The sequence below is a fragment of the Mus caroli genome, unplaced genomic scaffold, assembly GCF_978045245.1.
Source record: "Mus caroli unplaced genomic scaffold, Mus_caroli_1 scaffold_8, whole genome shotgun sequence".
Lineage (NCBI taxonomy): Eukaryota > Metazoa > Chordata > Mammalia > Rodentia > Muridae > Mus > Mus caroli.
In genome coordinates, this window is record NW_028227263.1 from 109007964 (window position 1) to 109024874 (window position 16911).

The 16911-nt window shown below is 49.1% G+C and overlaps 1 protein-coding gene across 4 annotated transcripts in view; it reads left to right on the plus strand.

Annotated features, from left to right (window-relative positions):
- The first annotated feature begins 1362 nt into the window (after window positions 1-1362).
- Znf536 (zinc finger protein 536) overlaps window positions 1363-16911 on the plus strand; it is a 458344-nt gene continuing 442795 nt past the window's right edge. The window contains exon 1 of one of the 4 annotated variants that reach the window (XM_029479861.2): window positions 1363-1507. The gene's annotated coding sequence lies outside the window, so the exon portion shown is untranslated. Of the gene's footprint in view, window positions 1508-2100; window positions 2265-5230; window positions 5366-5754; window positions 5826-16911 lie in introns of those variants that run through there. The other 3 variants (XM_029479862.2, XM_085841877.1, XM_029479863.2) reach the window with 3 other exon arrangements.

The following is a 16911-nucleotide window of genomic DNA, read 5'->3' on the forward strand; positions in this document are numbered from 1 at the left end:
CAAAGAACTAGCTTGCCATCAGTTCCAGGTTTTCCTAGCCAGAAGGGAGGGGTGTAAAGATGTAAGAGTGGGAGAGGGAGGGAGGGAGGGAGAGAAAGAGAATGATACTGGCTTTCTCCAGAGCCGGTTTCGAGGATATGGGCAGCAGTGACCAGGCCAGTGCCCACTGCCAGTAGCTTCTTAGCGCTGGTGCAGCTACCCCACCAGGCCGGATGCTGGTAGCTCCTCCAAGTTTCTGAACCTTGCCCTTGCTCTAGAACTGCTGCTTGCATCTGAGTGGATCCTTCCGCTGAAACTGAAGGGGTGGTGGGCAGCTGGGGAGAGCTTTCTCTGTATCTTTGCGTTTGATGTATTGTGGTGGTGCCCGGGAGTTTAAAATCCTCTAGTCATCTTGAAGGAGAACTTAGTTCAGACAAGTTGGAACCTGTGTTACCTGAATCAGTGCTTAAGTGCCTCAGTGGCTGGGCATTTTGTATAATCAATCTCTCTTCATCCCTTCTTAACGGTGCACAGCACAGGCCTCTCTCTCTCTCTCTCTCTCTCTCTCTCTCTCTCTCTCTCTCTCTCTCTCTCTCTCTCTCTCTCCTCACTCATCTCCTTTATTTGTCAACTCTGTAGGACCTTGTCCTCCTCTCAGCACACCCAATGCCACATGACAGCCTTTCTTTAAAAGCAAGCTGCTTGTTGGTGTCTCTGCATACTTCTTTTATTATTATTATTGAATTCTCTCTCTCTCTCTCTCTCTCTCTCTCTCTCTCTCTCTCTCTCTCTCTCTCTCTCCATAATGACACCAGGATCATTATATAATCCCATAACAAAGAGGCTTTTGAGGCACCCGCTTTTGTCAACTCTAGGAAAGAGAATTCATAATTGCATTATTCGGCTTCCCCCCATCTTTCCCGGCTTCCTTGCTTCACAGAAGCTCAACCTCTGCATCACTGAAATCCCCACTTTGATACCTCGGCTTGTATTATTTACCCAAACGTTCGCCTGGAGGACCAGCCTTGCAAAGTTGCCTTTAAAAAAGTTATTTTGTTTCGTAATTAAGTCTCGGAGCCCACCGCGATGATTATTCTGGACCCATAAGGCAGAGAACCTGCATGACGTTTTTCTCGAAGTTTAATTACCGTATGCTAATTTCCTTGCCTACTACGTGATTAATTAAAATCATATTTTCATAATCATTTGGCACTAGTATTGTTTTAGAATTATCATGATCTCCTAAATAGTGTCTGTAAATAAAGTCGCCTCTAATGGCAGGCGCGGGAGGCGAGGCTGAGGACCTCTCGGTGTTTGTATCGCGGCGATTGGCAACATAACGGCCTTATTTACATTAAATACGCCACAAGGTTACAGCGCGGATCAACGTCATTTGATCGCTGATGACTCCCTTAAACGCCCGGGCTGTGACTGATTCTCCACGTCCCGCTGTCCACCGAGATTCACCCGGGAGTTTTTTTTTTTTCACCCCAGAAAAGAATCAGACTTTAAATAGTTTGAGGAGCAGGTAAGAATTACGCGTTTTCCTCTCCCCCTTTCCGCGTCTCTCTCTCCTCTCTCTCCGTGGCAATCGCTCTCTGCCTCTCGGCTGGATAAAAAATTCTTTAGTTAAAGGCAGGAATGCAAAGTAGTGACAAGCGAAGGGGCTGATGTATGTCTCCGTAACGAGTCTGACAATCAGAATGTAGCTCTTGGAGAATAGATAGATTTTAATAAGTGTGTTTACATGAGCTCAAGGTCAGAAGCAAGCTGCGCTGTGTTAAATGGTTTCTTAGTTGCTAGACAGAGAGAAAAAATGGACGACCACACACCATTCTTTGTAGATTATTATATCAAGGGTTCAGTCTCCGGCTCATCAAAGCTAAATGCTGAAAGACCTATCTAGTTGCTGTGAATTACGCCAGGGCGACAATGGAGAGCGTTTTTAATGGTACAATGCATTTCACCTACCAGATAGGGGGAGGCCGAGCAGGGGATGGGATGTCTGCTGGGGTTGGATGATGAGTATCAATGAACGGGGCGATTCTGAAATGAGCTTGATGAAAAGCGAGCCTGCCCTGCTCGGGCTGGGCTGAGAGCACTTGGCCGGGCTCTGGCGAGTGGGCGACTGAGGCGCGCGAGCTGGGCGCCCGTCCCCCCTCAGCCCCGGAAAATGATCAAGTCAATCATGTGGACATGTTTCATTATTCATTGAACACAATCTTTTACAACGCTCGGTTTACGTGCCCGAGTTTGCTCCCGACGCCCGCGTTTAATGTTTTAAGGTAAGGCAAACAAAGGTGGTGGGGAGGCTGGGGTTGGGGGTGGGGGCGGCGGAGTGGAGGGGCGCGCGGGTGCCAGGTGGTGGTGGGGGCGGCCCTGATCTCTGGGAGGTGGCAAAGTGAGTTTGGACACTTGGCGTGGTTCTCTCCCCCCCCTTCGCCTCCCCCTCCCCCCGCCAGGCGAGGCCTGTAACCCGGTTGCTTCTCACCCCATCTCGATTAAAAAATATGGTCTAATTAAATATCCGTGGTTGTGACGTTGGCGAGAGAAGCTGTCAGCGGGGGTTAAGAGGAAAGGGGGGGGGTATGTGGAAGGAAAAAAAAAAACAGGAGGAGAAAAACCGAGTAGAGGCGGCCACCCGGCATCGAATGGCGCTGGAGAACTTCGGCGGAGAGCGGGACCCGCGCCCTGGCCGCCGCCTCCCCACCGCAGCCGCAGTCCCGGGACCGTTACTTTGAAAGGGAGTCCCCAGGGTCGAGCGCTCAGCGCGCCAGTGGGATCCGGTGTCCACCCTGCCCGGCCCGCGCCTCCTGCCTGCGCTCCCGGCCTCAGCTCGCGGCCGGGGAAACTTTCCGCAGGGTCGGGGGCCGGGGGAGCCGAGAGAGAGGGGAGGCTGCGCGGCGGAAACTTCTCCAGCGACTTTACCCGTTTGCTCCAGTGCCGGGGCTGGCGGGGTGGGGGGGTGCGGGGGGGGCGGTCCCCGGCTACCTTCGCTTCCCCCCCTCTCCCCCCCGCCGCGCCATCGTATGTGGTGCGATCTGCACTCCACCTAGGAATCAGGGGGTAATTGGCGATTATTTTTTTTAAAAAATCAAAGTTAGCTGATGCTTACGGGGTGCCTAACTTGCGGGTGTAGAGGGCGGCCAAGACCTGCCATTTTGTGTTTGCATCGGCTTCCTGCGTCCTAAGAGCCGGGCAAGGCCCGGTCGAGGTGCCTGGGGGGCGATCCCAGGACCTCGAGACCTTAGAGGCGCCAGCATACACGTGCGTCACCCTCAGCACCTGCCCCAGTCCGGCCCAGGTCCCGGGGGCCCGCGGGGGCCTGAGACACAGAAATAAATAAATAAGTAACAGGTTATGGAGGGAAATGAGCCGGCCAGTCCGGAGCTGGAAACGCGAGGCCAATCAGAGTGAAGGAGTGCGGCCGAGTGTGTGTGGAGGGGGGCGGGGGTGGGGTAGCATCGAGGAGAGGGGGCCACTGGGGGGTGGTCCTGGGAAGAGCAAGATTTTTTCCTGCGGGCGGAGGGGGGGGGTGCTCATCCTCAGCCCAGCCTAAGGCTGGAGCGAGAATGAACGTCGCTAATAAGCCTTTCTGTTTGCTTCAAGGCATTTATATTTTAAATTTGAAGATGAATTAAGGAAAACAGTCGTAGGCGGGACTTGAGATGTATTTTAGGCAAAAATATAATAATATAAAAATAAAAATAAAAAAGAGGGTTTTCTTTGAGGAGTAGAAGTGTCCAGATCTCGATGCTCCCATCTGTTGCAATTTTGCAAACAATTACAATATAGATTATCTCCACATACATGAAGGTATGAGAAGTGAGGGAAGGTGGAAATTAGCGCTGTGGAAGTTAGAGAGAGGAAAGGAGAGAGAGAGAGAGAGAGAGAGAGAGAGAGAGAGAGAGAGAGAGAGCGCCCCAACTCTTCGGAGGAAATTCCCCGCAAGGTTTCTCTAGGGACAGGTGGAAAGTTAAGTGGCCCCCATTTTTCACTCCCGATTTGTGAGTCCTTCTTGTTTGTCCGCCTCTTGGTGAGCGCACACTCAAGTCCCCGAGTTCTTTCCTGGAAGGATGCAAGCCTGGAAGGCTGGGGTCGGTGCAGGCAGAAGCCAGGGGCTGGGGCCTGGGAGGAGCAGGGCGGGGTCCCGGCCTGGCGCGCGGGTGGCAGCGGTGGCCGGGTTTTGTTTGCAGGATATTGTTTTGTCTAACGGGTGCCTCGCAGGAGACGTGATTCGTCAGCCGCCTTAGTTTTCACTTGAGCGGAAAATAACGGCGGCTACGTGCGGTCTCTGCCTGCGGGGGCTCCAGCGCGCGGTGCGTGTTTAGCCTCTGAGGTGCGCGCGGGTGGGCGGCCCGGGGCACCGGCTTTAGGACTAGCGGGCCAGGCAGGGTGAGTGCGCGCCGAGCTGGCCTTGGGTTCCTCCTGCGCTTCTCTGGGCAGCCGCCGCCGCCGCTCTGCAGTTTAGCAGAAATCCGACAGGGGCCGCGTTTGCTGAGCGCATCCGGCCGGCTGCAGCCGGAGCGGGGCCGCGGGGCCAGGCCTCTCGGTGTAGACGTTGGGAGGGGGCCGGTGGGTAGTGGTGGGGTAGTAGACTGGGAGGGGCGCGGGAAATGATCTTGGCCTGAGCGAGCACAGCTCCCCTGTCCCTGCTGTCCCCTCGTGTCCTCCGCGAGTTGGGCAGCCCTGCGCGCCGGGGCCTTGGCTTTTCCCCCACGGTCCCTAGGTCTCCAGGCAGGGCTTAGGTGAACTTGGGGTGGGGTGTGCTTGCTCATATGTGTGCGTGCGTGTGTACGTGTGTGTGTAGAAAGGGAGCTTAGCGTGGAGACCCTGGCTTTCTTTCTCAGTTTTTAACAACTGGATTTTGACTTTGAGACCAGCTTCGCTCACTGCTTGGGCTGGGAGGGGGGCGATCTTTCCCCATCACTCACATCTTTGTTCATTGTTCACTGAGTGCAAAGCAGGCGACTTAAAGAGAGGAAAAAGGAGGGAGAGAAAGAGAGAGGCAGAAGAGGGGGAAGAAGAGAGAAAGAAGAGGGGCGTGGGGGGCACATCAGAGTCCCCTCCTGGGTCGTGTTGGAGGGTGAAATAGTAAACCCACGCACGGAGGGTCGCCAGGAAAGTGGACATTACCGCTTTAATTAACTTCGAGATGCTCCGGCGGCGGGACCTGGCGTAGCCGTGACGCGCCCCCATAAATCTGCCGGGCCAGGGCTGCTCCAAGAACTCATACAGTAGCAGCGTCAGATTCAACGCGCGCCTCCCCCGGCCGGAGTCCATTTGCATAATTGGATTTTTTTTTTTTGCCTCCTTCCTCCCTGAAACTTATTTGAAAACCCAAGTGAAAACCGCGACGACCTGCACACTCAAAAGCAAGTGCCAAGTAAGTGCCCTGCGGTGCCCTCCGCACGCCCCGAGGTGAGGGCGCAGTGCTGGGGGCGAGTGCCGGGCCGGCTCGGGGGAGAGTGTGCAGCGGGCGGGAGAATTGCATCTGCTGGGCTGGATGTTCGAGGAACTTTTTGTTTTGTTTTGTTTTGGTTTTTTTGCTGTTTTTTAAAAAACACAACTCCCAACCCCGTCTCTCCACTTTTCCGGAGAGGTGAGGTGACTGGGCCACGCGCATAGTTGAGGCGAGCCTGAAGAGGAGATCTTGGGGACACAGTTGAGAGTTGAGCATAGTGGTTCTTTGGGAGGGTGACGGGTCTCTGTCGCCGTCGCCGCCGCCACCGCCGCCGTCGCTGCCGCGGCGTGGAGAGCTGAGCGGCGAGTGAGCGGGGCTGGTTGCCTGTCGCGCCGCGCCGCGGATGCAGTTTGTCGCCAAATGCCTCCCCCATTATTCTAAGGTTTGTGTCTCAGGGTGTGCGTGCGCTCGCGTGTGCGCCCCTGTGTTTTGCTGTGCTTTAAAAGGAAGAAAAGCAACCAAAACAAGAGTAGGAAGGCTTCCCTTCCAGTCTGCCTTCCCCTTCAGCGTCCTCTGTTTCTATTGCTTGAAAAACGGAGTGAGAGCTGTTTTGCCTAAGAGAGGGTCACCACCAACAGATTGACAATTCGGTTGGAAATGCTATCAATTCTACAGCCGAGATGTAGCTGCGGGCATGACATGCCGGCTCCACCCTGGTCAGGGAAGTGGCTTCACAATTTCAAATTGTTGAAAAAAATGCATACTATGTTATTATTAGTAGTATTATTTGCAGTGAGCAGGATGGAGGGGGAAAGTGGATTGCGTTGGAGAAGACTCCAGCTGTCCTTCCCATTTCTGGGCCTGCCTGGGTACTTGGCTGTGGGCAAGGCCCACCACCCTGCATGGCAGGGGCCTGAAACTCCGCTTCCAGCTCTGGGAGTTGCAAGGGGGCACCTCCCCCCATAGCCCTTTGGCCTCTGCTCTAAGAGAGCCTAGGGCTTTGGCTGAAGGCTGCTTTAGCTATGATGTCATCCTGATAGCGGTGCAAATGTCTCTTGATCTCACCATTACCCGCCTGGCTGAGTTGTTGGTAATGATAGCACTCTGCCCAGCTCCCCGACAATCAGGACACAGCGCCCTAGGAATTAGCATCCCCCCACCCCAACCTGACCAACAAAGAGTCAGCTTCAGAAAGCATGGCCACTGAGCCCAGGTTTTGCATTGGTGGGCCTAACATAGACACTAATGTGGTTGTCAGACTCCTGGACTGAGGGTCCCCCGATTTCCCAAAGTTTGGAAAACTTTTGGAAGGCTTTGATGTACAGAGCATCTTTAATCTGAGGAAACTGGACTCTTGAGAGTGAATGGGTAGCAATGCTCCCATGTGAAGGATGTGGAGGACCTCAGGTCTTGTTATAGCCATTGTATGGGAAAAGGAACTATGGTGCTCAGTTCATTAACCGTGACTTTATGTTAGAGATAGCTGGGAGTAAACCGGCTTTAGTGTTGATTTTTAAATAGTGTACGATGATTTAAGATTTCTTTTGATTTACTGTTCAAATGAAATTTGCATAAATGTGATGAAAATGAACTTAACATCTGGGCACATGAAAAAAGGTTAGTGCCTCATATGTCATCTGCAGGGAAAGTCTTTAAAACGCTTTCACCCTAAACTGGGCTGGGGAAACAGTTCCTGGAGACATAAATGGTAATTATGTAAAACCTGGAGAAAAACCGCTTTCAATACATTTGCATTCTCTTGGACCAGTGCTCTGAAAACCCATTGTGTTCTATGCCTGGAGTGTTTAACTTCTGAGCAGGCTTCAGATCCTTACAACTCAGCAATTTAACTGCTGGTCAGAGCTGTCTTCACGGGAGGCTCAGGGCAGGCATGGAGCAAACTGTCATGGTGGGTTGGTCCAAGCCAGAGGCCAATAGCCTTCATTATGGGAAAATATAGGAACTGGTCAAGACATGTGGCCCTACTGGTTGGATCTGCCCATGGGGAGCTGAAGGCAGTGCTTGGGTATGCAATGTCTGCCGAGCCTCCAAAAGCTGACCCATCAGGTTGTCTCTTCTGCCTCAGGTAAGCCAGGACATTTCATCAGCTCAGACCCATAAAATCTGCAAGCCCTTCTTCGTGAGCTCCAAACTCCATCTTACTTTTAGAGCAAGATGAGCTTATCTCTGACATCAGGAAATCAGTTAAACAGCCTTCCCCAAGCTTGACTGCCTTTTGCTCAAAAGTTGCCTATGAATGGCACAGGTGTTTTTAAAGTGCCTTGAATGGAAAGGGGAAAAAAAAGACAGCAATGATGCTTGTGAGAATATAGATGAATTTGTTTTTTTTTTTTTTTTTTTTTTAAAGAAGGGGAACATAAAAGAAGAAAGCAAACTAGATTTATTTTTCTAGTTTCAATGAGGACAATTACAGCTTTTTAAAATCTTTAGATTTAGTGTTTTTAATAAGCCTTTAAGTAAGCTGAAATATCAGCTTGCATTTTGTTCTTAACATTATTTAAAGTGAGGCTTGATGCAAATTTAAATCATCAGTGAGTTTCCAGTAGGTCATTTTGGGGCCATGCAGAGGACAGAAATGCCCTCTCCTCAGCCTACCTGCTAGGACCAAAAGTCATGGAGTGCTGAGATCAGCTTCATGATGTCTCCAGGTAAGGTCTTAGACTGTGTAGAAGAACATCTTCCCTTTATATCTGATACCGTCTCTCTGGTTGTAGAGGCTGCATTTTAGAGGAAAAAAAAAAAGAATAAAGTCTCTCACCTTGGTAAAGTGTCTGAACTATTAGTGTTGTCCCCGTCTTCCTCCTCTTCTTCCTCTTCTTCCTCTTCCTCCCTCCTTCTTCTTGGAGCCCACACTTGCCCTCTACAGCAGTATAGCATCCCTCCTCCAGGACTTACTATTTAAGATAAGGCTACTATAGTAGGGGGTGGGTACAGAGTCTCTCTCCAATTGGATAGGCAGACCATGGAGTTCTGTTGAAAGTTTTGCAAGAAGCTCTGCCAAGGCAATGGACTGGTTTTCATATCTTGAAGCTTTTGGCCAATTGTTATGTTGCTTGGTGCATTCCTAGAAGGGTGAGCCAATAATGTGTGGGGTCAGAAGAGCTAAGTTAGGAGGTGACTTTTGGTTGTTATAACTGGGGTCTTGCGTGGGAATGGTAGGTCTGTCTATGGCATATATGTGATGTACATTCATTCATGCACACACACACACACAGGATCGGGGGAGGGTGTTGCCTGTTAGAAGCACCTGCCCGGAGATGATTTTCACTCACAATTTCAATGTGTAAGAGAGAATTGTGAGTTTGTCCCTGTGCATGTCAGGCAGAGGGATCCTTATGGAAAGAATCAGGAACTACAAGCATTTATCCTTAGGATGTGGGTCCTGGGTGATACTGTTCTCACATTCTACTTTATTTTGTATTTTCTAAATACAGGCAGGCAGAGATCAAAGGTACCTCAGAAAGGTGAGCTGTGTAGCAAGCCATCTGCTGTGGACCCCAGGAAAGCCAAGGGTAGAGCTTCCTCGGGCCAGCCTGGGCCACTCATAGACTCCTGTTGATTGTCTGCCTTGAGTAGCATGGTGACAGGAGAGAGCTGCCTTGGGCTGCTCTTCTGGGCTGTTGGAGGTACTCTCCAGAGTTCCCTCTAAAAAAACCATCGTGTGCTTTCCTCTACCTCTTATATTTGAGTAACTTTTAAAAAGCCTCCTCTAGTCAGCTTTCCATCCATGCTGGGTTTGCTGGAGAGGCCCTAGACACACGGAGACTCCCTGCACTGCCTTAAAGAAGCCAGATTTCTGTGAGGATGGGTTCTCGAGTGGAACCTGCAGAGTAACCTGGGCATCATTTCTGCTGATCTGAGAGGTCTCAGAGATGGTAGTAGGTATATTTTCCACTTGTGGGCATTTGACCTGTGGGATGTTTAGCAACACACCCACCCTCAACCCACTGGATGTCAGTAGCTCTTCTGATTATGACCATCAAGAATGTCTAGACATTTTCATATATTCTCCAGGAAGGGGGATCAAGCTCGTGCCCTTAATTGCATGTGTGTGAGGCCTCTTCCTGGACCTCTCAAAGGGGACATGGAAGGTCAGTTTTGATTTTACTCCCAAGGTGTATAAAAGTGATCTGCAGTCTTGTCTTGGTGCCTGTTAGAGCAGGAGATACAGCCCTGGGCAAAACAAGGGTTTTTTTAGTTTTAAAGGTTTTAAAGTCTGGGAGGAGGGAGACTTTTTTTTTTCTTCAAAAAATGTGCATGGAAGAATAAAAGGCTGTCCAGGGCAAAATGTGGGCTCAATTCCAATGTTTCTGAATAATGATTATACCTTTAAAAAGGCCGTGTGGGTGCGAACTGGGTCCCTGGACCACACGTAAACCAGGATACCATAATTGGTATATATCTTTAAAATGGCTCTGTCGGGGAGAGCTGTGCCCCTGGACCGCATGGAAACCAGGAAGCTTTAAGTGACAGTGCTCAGGCACTGTGATGAGGCTGGACACCCCATTGGCAGGATAATGACAGTCATTTGTTTTTGAGCTCTTACTTTGTACTTCCTTAGGAGGGCAGGTTCTACACTGATTCTGAGTTTCCTGAAGGCAAACTGAGGCAGTGAGCAGGGGGGGGTGGTTAGCGTCTGTGCTGTTTGCCCCCACTGGACGCGAAGGCAGGGAAGCATGTCCCTGCCTCATGTTCATCTGCCCTTCTTACACTAGGAGCTGGCAAGGAGGCAAGAAGGTCTTAGGCATCATAGCAAGCCTGGTCCAAGAAGTGCAAGATCCCACAGCTGGGTGGGTCAGAAGCCTAGGCAGGTGCTTCCCGAGTGGTGAGAGATAGAGGCTGGGAAACCAGGTTCTAAGCCCTTCCCCCATCCCTATTTTCAGAATATGGCTTTCTGATGAGAAACATTAAGTGCCATTTTGACACAGGAAAAATGACCACGGCGACTTGAACTGACATTAACCCGAGAGCTTTCTAGCAAAGCCCATGTATGCTTTGGTTACCTGTTTGGGCCCTGTTTAGTTAGTTTTTTGGATACTGAGGTGCAGGTGGACTTGTCCCTGCATTCTGATCTTACCCTCTCTCTCTTCTGGTGATGGCTTTCCCACCAAGGTACTGGCCTGCCAGCTGATATATATATATATATATATATATATATATATATATATATATATATATATAGAGAGAGAGAGAGAGAGAGAGAGAGAGAGCGCTGTAAAAGTGAATTCATGGATTCTATAAACATTAAGGTTAGTCACAGACACAGAATCACCCATTCAACGTTGATTAGAGTGACTGGTGTTTCTAAGATTCCAATGTGATGCTCAGCCTTGGTTTTGGGCTTGCACTTGTTTAGTGACAGGGTCTTTCTTGCTATGTTGCCCTGTCTGAGTCCCATAAATGTTGGGATTATAGACACGAGCCATTATGCCTGGGAGCGTCACTTACAGCTTTTCCTGCTTCTCCTTCAGGGACTTTGGTTCATAGACCAGCTTTGGTAACACTCAGGGAGCCAGCATGTATTAACACAACAGAGAGTGCTGCCTGGGACCCCCAAGGACCTTAGAGACAGGAGGTGGTTGTAGTGTTAGTACCTGGCAAGTAGTGTTTGATGTTGTGTCCCTGTGGGTGCCACATGCCACCCTTGGGGTGTATGGTCTCATTTAAGCCATTCAGCCACCAGGGCAATGTAGTTTCCCATGGCAAACTGAGTGCATGACAATGTGATGCGGTCAGGATATCTGAAGACAACCGCTCTGGCCGGTGCAGCTCTTTTGGTCTTAATCTTGCCTCTATCCATCCTTCATGCTTTTCTCTGCAAATCATCTTTCAAAGAAATATCAATTCCCCCTTTAAAATGGAAGCAAAAGACAGAAACCAGAACTGGTTGTTTGACAAACATATGCATTGTTGTAAGTTTATTTGCATGAGGGAGAAAATATTTGGAAACTCCCATCAACTGAAGTCACTGTAGAAACAGCCCATCGATCACAAAGCGCATAGATTCTACATATAAAGCAAATATCATCCCTTTGACTGGCTAGCTCCTTAGTCTGCCTTAAAAAATATCTAGAAAGTTATCTTCCTGTTTACAAGAAGCAAATGTGACTCAAAAACAAAACCAAAAAGCCTTTCTGTCTAATCAGCCAAAGCTGATTATTAAGTCCAGAGTGAGGTTTGTAGGAAGCCTATAGAAGAGATGGGGTCAGGATTGACAGGGCAAGGGCCCTGGTTATCCCTCTCCCCTTCATTGCAGAGCTCTGATTTGGGGTTATGGCTCGTGGATACCAAGATGCTGTTTCCGCAGGCTAGAGAATGCTCCGAACACACGGGTTCTGGGATGAGCAGGACCAGATCCGCTAATTAAACTCACGTCCGTGCTCTGCAGTGCCCAAGAAACTTCAGTCACCACCGTTGTCACCTGATGGGGGGTGGGCATGATCAGCTCTGGTGGGTGGCAGCCCTCTTCCAACAACCCAAGAAAAGTCCCAAAGATTGAGGATGGTCGTGTGGGAATGTGGGAGGGAGAAAAGCAACCACATGTGGAAATGAAAGGGTTTAGTCTGTCAGCTGAGACCTCTCATAGCAGAAGACAGCCCTGTGCAGGGCTGGCTAAGCTGCCCTTTTTGCCCCTTCTCCATCCTACCCCGGGGGTTAACCTCTTGGGAGTTCTGGGTGTTCAGAATCATCTTGCCTGGAGTGCCCACAGATTTTGAAGGCAGTGTTTGTCAAGGGGAAGGCCCGTCAGCCTGTCTGCAATTCTTTTTTTTAGCCATTGATTTGACAACTTAATATTTATTTTCTCTGAATGTTTTTTTTTTTAAGTCAAATTTTTTTTTTTAAAAAAAAGTATCAGTCTCCACTTCCTCTGTTTGGTCCTTTCAACTCTTTGCAAATACATTTATTCTGAAGGTATTATTATTAATTTTTGGAAAAGCCTTTAGTTAAAGTATGTTTTGGGAGGGGAGAGAAAACTGCAATATTAAATCTATTTATAATTTCTTTCTGCATATTTTGGAGACAGAAGAAATAGTCTAAGCTAGATCACAAGGACAGTTGTCATATCCACAAATATGTTTACAATGTATGTTAAGGTAGCAATCTTCTTTCTCTCTCAGCAACTACTGTCACCCTGGGAACAACACAGTGGTCTTCTGAGAGCGTTACATAGTAGCCTGGGGCAGGGCCTGGTCATCTGACCAGTGTGATGATAGTGACTGACCTGTTTTGGGTGTGATGTGTACTGGGCCTATGAGCATGTTTATTTTCTAGCCATGAGGTCAAGTAACTTATTCCAGACCTTAGGATACAAAACATGTTTAAAACTCTTCTGGAACAGCTGGCCGCATCTTGACATCTGCCAGCTTTAACCTCACTGATGCCTACAACTTGGTCTTCATATTTGCTACACTGTCTCAAAAGGTTGACAAGACCTGGATCCCCTTGAGATGTTGTCTGCAAGATCTGGAAGCTAGCTGCTCCGGTAGAGAATTGCAGGCCCATGTGCGGATCTTGGGGACCACAGGGGTCTGTGGTGAATAAGACTTTTCCTTTCTTTTCATGATGCTATTCCAGAGATAAGAACCATGAGAGTTTGGTGTGTGATCTCCAGCTACTGTCTCCAATAAAATAATGTGTTCATTGATCTAAAGGTGTGGTCCTCAGTAGCTCTCATCCTCAGAATAGACATTCAAGTTAGAATCTGCCTCTGTACTCTGGTGCGGTGGAGCCTAGTCTCCCATGCTGGTCCTCGGGATGGGAGGCCGGGATGGAATGCCTCTCTGTCAGCAGAATCAGATGCAAAATCCAGCCGTGATTATTTGTGTTTCAACGTGCACCCATCTTGACTCTCTCATCTTCTCAAAGGTGAAGGAATAAAAAAATTTTTTTTTGCTGGACTTGGGGTGGGGGGGTGATCTATGGTTGTCCCTTCATTAGGTGAAGTGTTAACCTTTAGATGAGCAGGAGGCAAGCTTGGGTATTTTCTCACTAGCTTTGCCATTGCTCCTGAAAGCAGAGTCTACAGGAGTCTTTGTGTGTATTTGATTTGCTAATTAATTTTTTTTTAACCCTGGTTACATGGTACACACATGTTGCTTGATACGTCACTAGCTCTGAATTCATTTTTTGCATAATTTAATATTTAGGCGGCGTCTCTTCCTCCTTGCACAATTGAGATACTCTCGTTACTGAGCCTCAACGGTCAGCCTGAGAGTGAGAAGGAGCTTCCTGAAGCTTTTGTTTTGTTTCCTAAGTAGCTTTGCACAGTGATAAGGAGCTCAATAAGGAGCTCAGGGCCAGTCAGGGGGGTGTGTGAGTTCAAGGCCCACCCCTTCCTCCTCCGTGCAGTTGGTAAGCACATCGTTTTGATCCTCAAGTCTTCCTTCCCGTTGGCAACCTTGGGATAACTCTCTCTTACAAAGTCAGCAGGATGAGAAGAAAAGAGCCCAGCTATTCAAGGAGTAGGGAGGCAGCACTGCTGCCTGCCTTCTGGAATTTGTTGACTGTTTGAAATGCACTCACCCTATAGCTGTGGGTGCTGATCACTGCATAGCCCACAGAAATAGCATGCTTGCCTTTGTGGCCCAGGCTCGTCTTCTGAGTTATTTACCTGGGGATCAATAAAGATCGGCAGATTGATTTCTTCTGTTTCTGAGGACACATCTTAAAGGGTCAGCTTAGTTCAAGGCAGAGTCTGGGGTGGGGGGTGGGGCCTGCAGTCTTCTCTAAACAATGGTTTTCAGTCTAGGCCTCCAAGGGTTAGCGCAGGTTCCAAGGCATCCTCCACGCACACAGGCAGACACATGTCACATCATACAGTTGCAGATATACGTAGACACATGCCATATACACCACATGAGGTCATGTGTGGAAGTCACATGTATACAAGTGTATGTACAGGTTCACTGACACACATGCTCACTTCCAGAATCATGATGAGAATATAAGTCTTGTTCTTCATTCTTTCCCTAAATCCAAGGATCTGTTCTCATTCATTCATTCATTCATTCATTCATTCATTCAGTGTTAGATATAGTAAGTGCTTTAATACCCTAGTAAAATTGATGCTATGAAATAGAACAACACTTAGCCAGAATGGGAGGTGCAGGGTCTATCAACACAGCTTCTGGGGTAGCTGAGGTGGGAGGATTGAAAATTTGAAGCCAGCATAAGCTACTTAGCTAGATTCTTTAAAAAGTAAAAAAAAAAAAAAGGGGGGGGCAGGGATGATACTCAGTCTACACTTTCCTAACATGCTCGAGGCTCTCTGCTCAATCCCTAGCAATGAGATACAACAAACAAACCAAAAAACCCCCAAACCGAGGTGGAGCTGCTGTAACCAAAGAAAAGCAGAATGAAGGTGGGAATTCTCTCTTAGGTTCTAGGTTCCATTTGAACAATTTTACACACACACACACACACACACACACACACACACACACACATGCTTGTGGACACACAAGTGCTCCAGACACACCACACATGCAAGAGAGGAGCAGCTGAGCAGCTAAAACTCCTGTTCTTGCTCCCAGAGATGAAAAGTCAAGTTTCTGGCTAATGTTCTCCTGCTGGAGCGGAATACCAATGTGGCTTGGGAAGTCCAGTGTCCCAGGGATCTGATATGGACACTGGATCCTTTCTCCTCCAGGGGATGTCAAAGATCAAGTCCTGGAAACCAATGCCTAGCACTAATCCCATGCTTATGAGGTGGATGTCCTTGGGCGTGAACTGCCAAGTGTCCTTTAAGGCCGTCCTCAGTACACTCTGTCATCTGTGGTGTCTTACCAAGGGCTGAGCCATTAGTGGGGCATTGTAAAGCTCTTTGTATTAGTGTTACAAGGGCTGTACAAGTCCCTGGAAAGAGATGTCTGCCTTCAGTCTAGCCACATAAAAGGTTTCCTAGAAAACAGCCGTGGAGACCCAGGCTCAGAAGGTGACATAAAGGTCCCCTCATACTCACTCCTTGAACCCTGAAAGTGGAGACATGTCCTAATGACATCCTCCTCCTCTGGTCTTAACACACCTTAAGTCTGAGGCCCGGAATGACAGTGAAGTCTGGCTCTTATGGGGACTGCTGATCTCCAGATGACCTCGCCCTCCTGTGCTTCTGCACCTTACTCCTTTTTCAAGCTGTTCTCTGGAGCAATACACGGACACATTCCTGCATCCAAGGGGTCACAAGGCTTGGAGGGGTCTCTTACTTCTGCTCCCACCCTCAAGGGTTCATGAAGTCCAAGACTTCATCCAGCTTTCTCAGGAGACAACAGGATCTGGGTGGCCAGCCTCTTCCTAAGCACCTAGCCTTAGTCCACACCTGAGACAACGAAGTTGACATTGGTCCTGTGTGGCAAGGAAACCTTGAGACTGGCTGTGCCTGGCTGATGTCCAGTCTGCAGAAATCCAAGGCAACACATCTCTCCGGGGAGGCGAGACGTAAGTGACTCAGACCATCTGAGCCTTCTTGAAGACTTCTGTGCCAACTTCCCATGGCAGTTTCAGGCTGAGTACTGGTCTGCTAGGAGGAGGGCATAGGGTGTGGTGTTAGCAGAGACCACAGGGAAGCTTGTATCCCTCGCACGGGCCTTTCCACATCACTCTGGGCTGCGCTGTGCTCCACGGGTGTTTGCTGAGCTTCTGCGGTGTGCTGGGCACTGTTTAGCACTGAGCACACAGAGGTGGAACTGCTGGCATTCATAGATCCCGCTGCTCTAGGAAGAGAGCCTATATTTCTTTACCATTTCCTACCCTGAGTGCTATGAAGGACCAGAGCAGGGGTCCTTTGGGGAAACATTGTAGTTTTCAGCAAGATGAGCAGTGGCACTTTCTTAGGGGATGCTGAAGGGTGAGAAGGAGCTAGCAGAGCAAAGAGCATAGCGAGTTCCTAACAGGGGAGAAGACATGAGCAAAAGACTCAAGGCAGAGAGAGCTTGGTGGTCTGAGAAGGCAGACCAGGGTGTCAGAAGCACATCAAAGGACAGCGTAGCCTTTCTCTCCTGGGCACAACCTGTTGAGGAGGTTTCTCTTTCTTGTCCTCTGTGGCCTTCTCTGCTATGTCTCCTCCTGTCATCTGAGGCAGGTTTTTCCTTCCTTGCTTCCTCCTCCAGGCTTGCATACCTCTAGACTGTAGATATCCACTGGGGGGGCTTAATCCGAGTTCAGCACACTGCGGAGTTATTAGAAAACAAAGTTAGACAGAAGGCAGACATGATAGACTTCTCTTACGTGGTAGGTTGTGTTGTGATTCACAACCAGTTTTGTGATGCCTGGCTTTCTCTGTCCACATGCTCCCACTCTCAATTGTGCGTGTCCTGGGCCACATGGCTCCTCTATACTTTGGCTGTACAGTCATGCACAGCAATATTTCAGGTAAGACAGACCATATATGATATGGTCCCTTGGGATTTTGACAGGTGTAAGAGAGAGTTTTATTCCCCCTTCTACCATCCCCCTCATGAGACTATAGCCGTCTCAAAGTTGCATCAGGGAGCATCCCTCACATGTCTGTG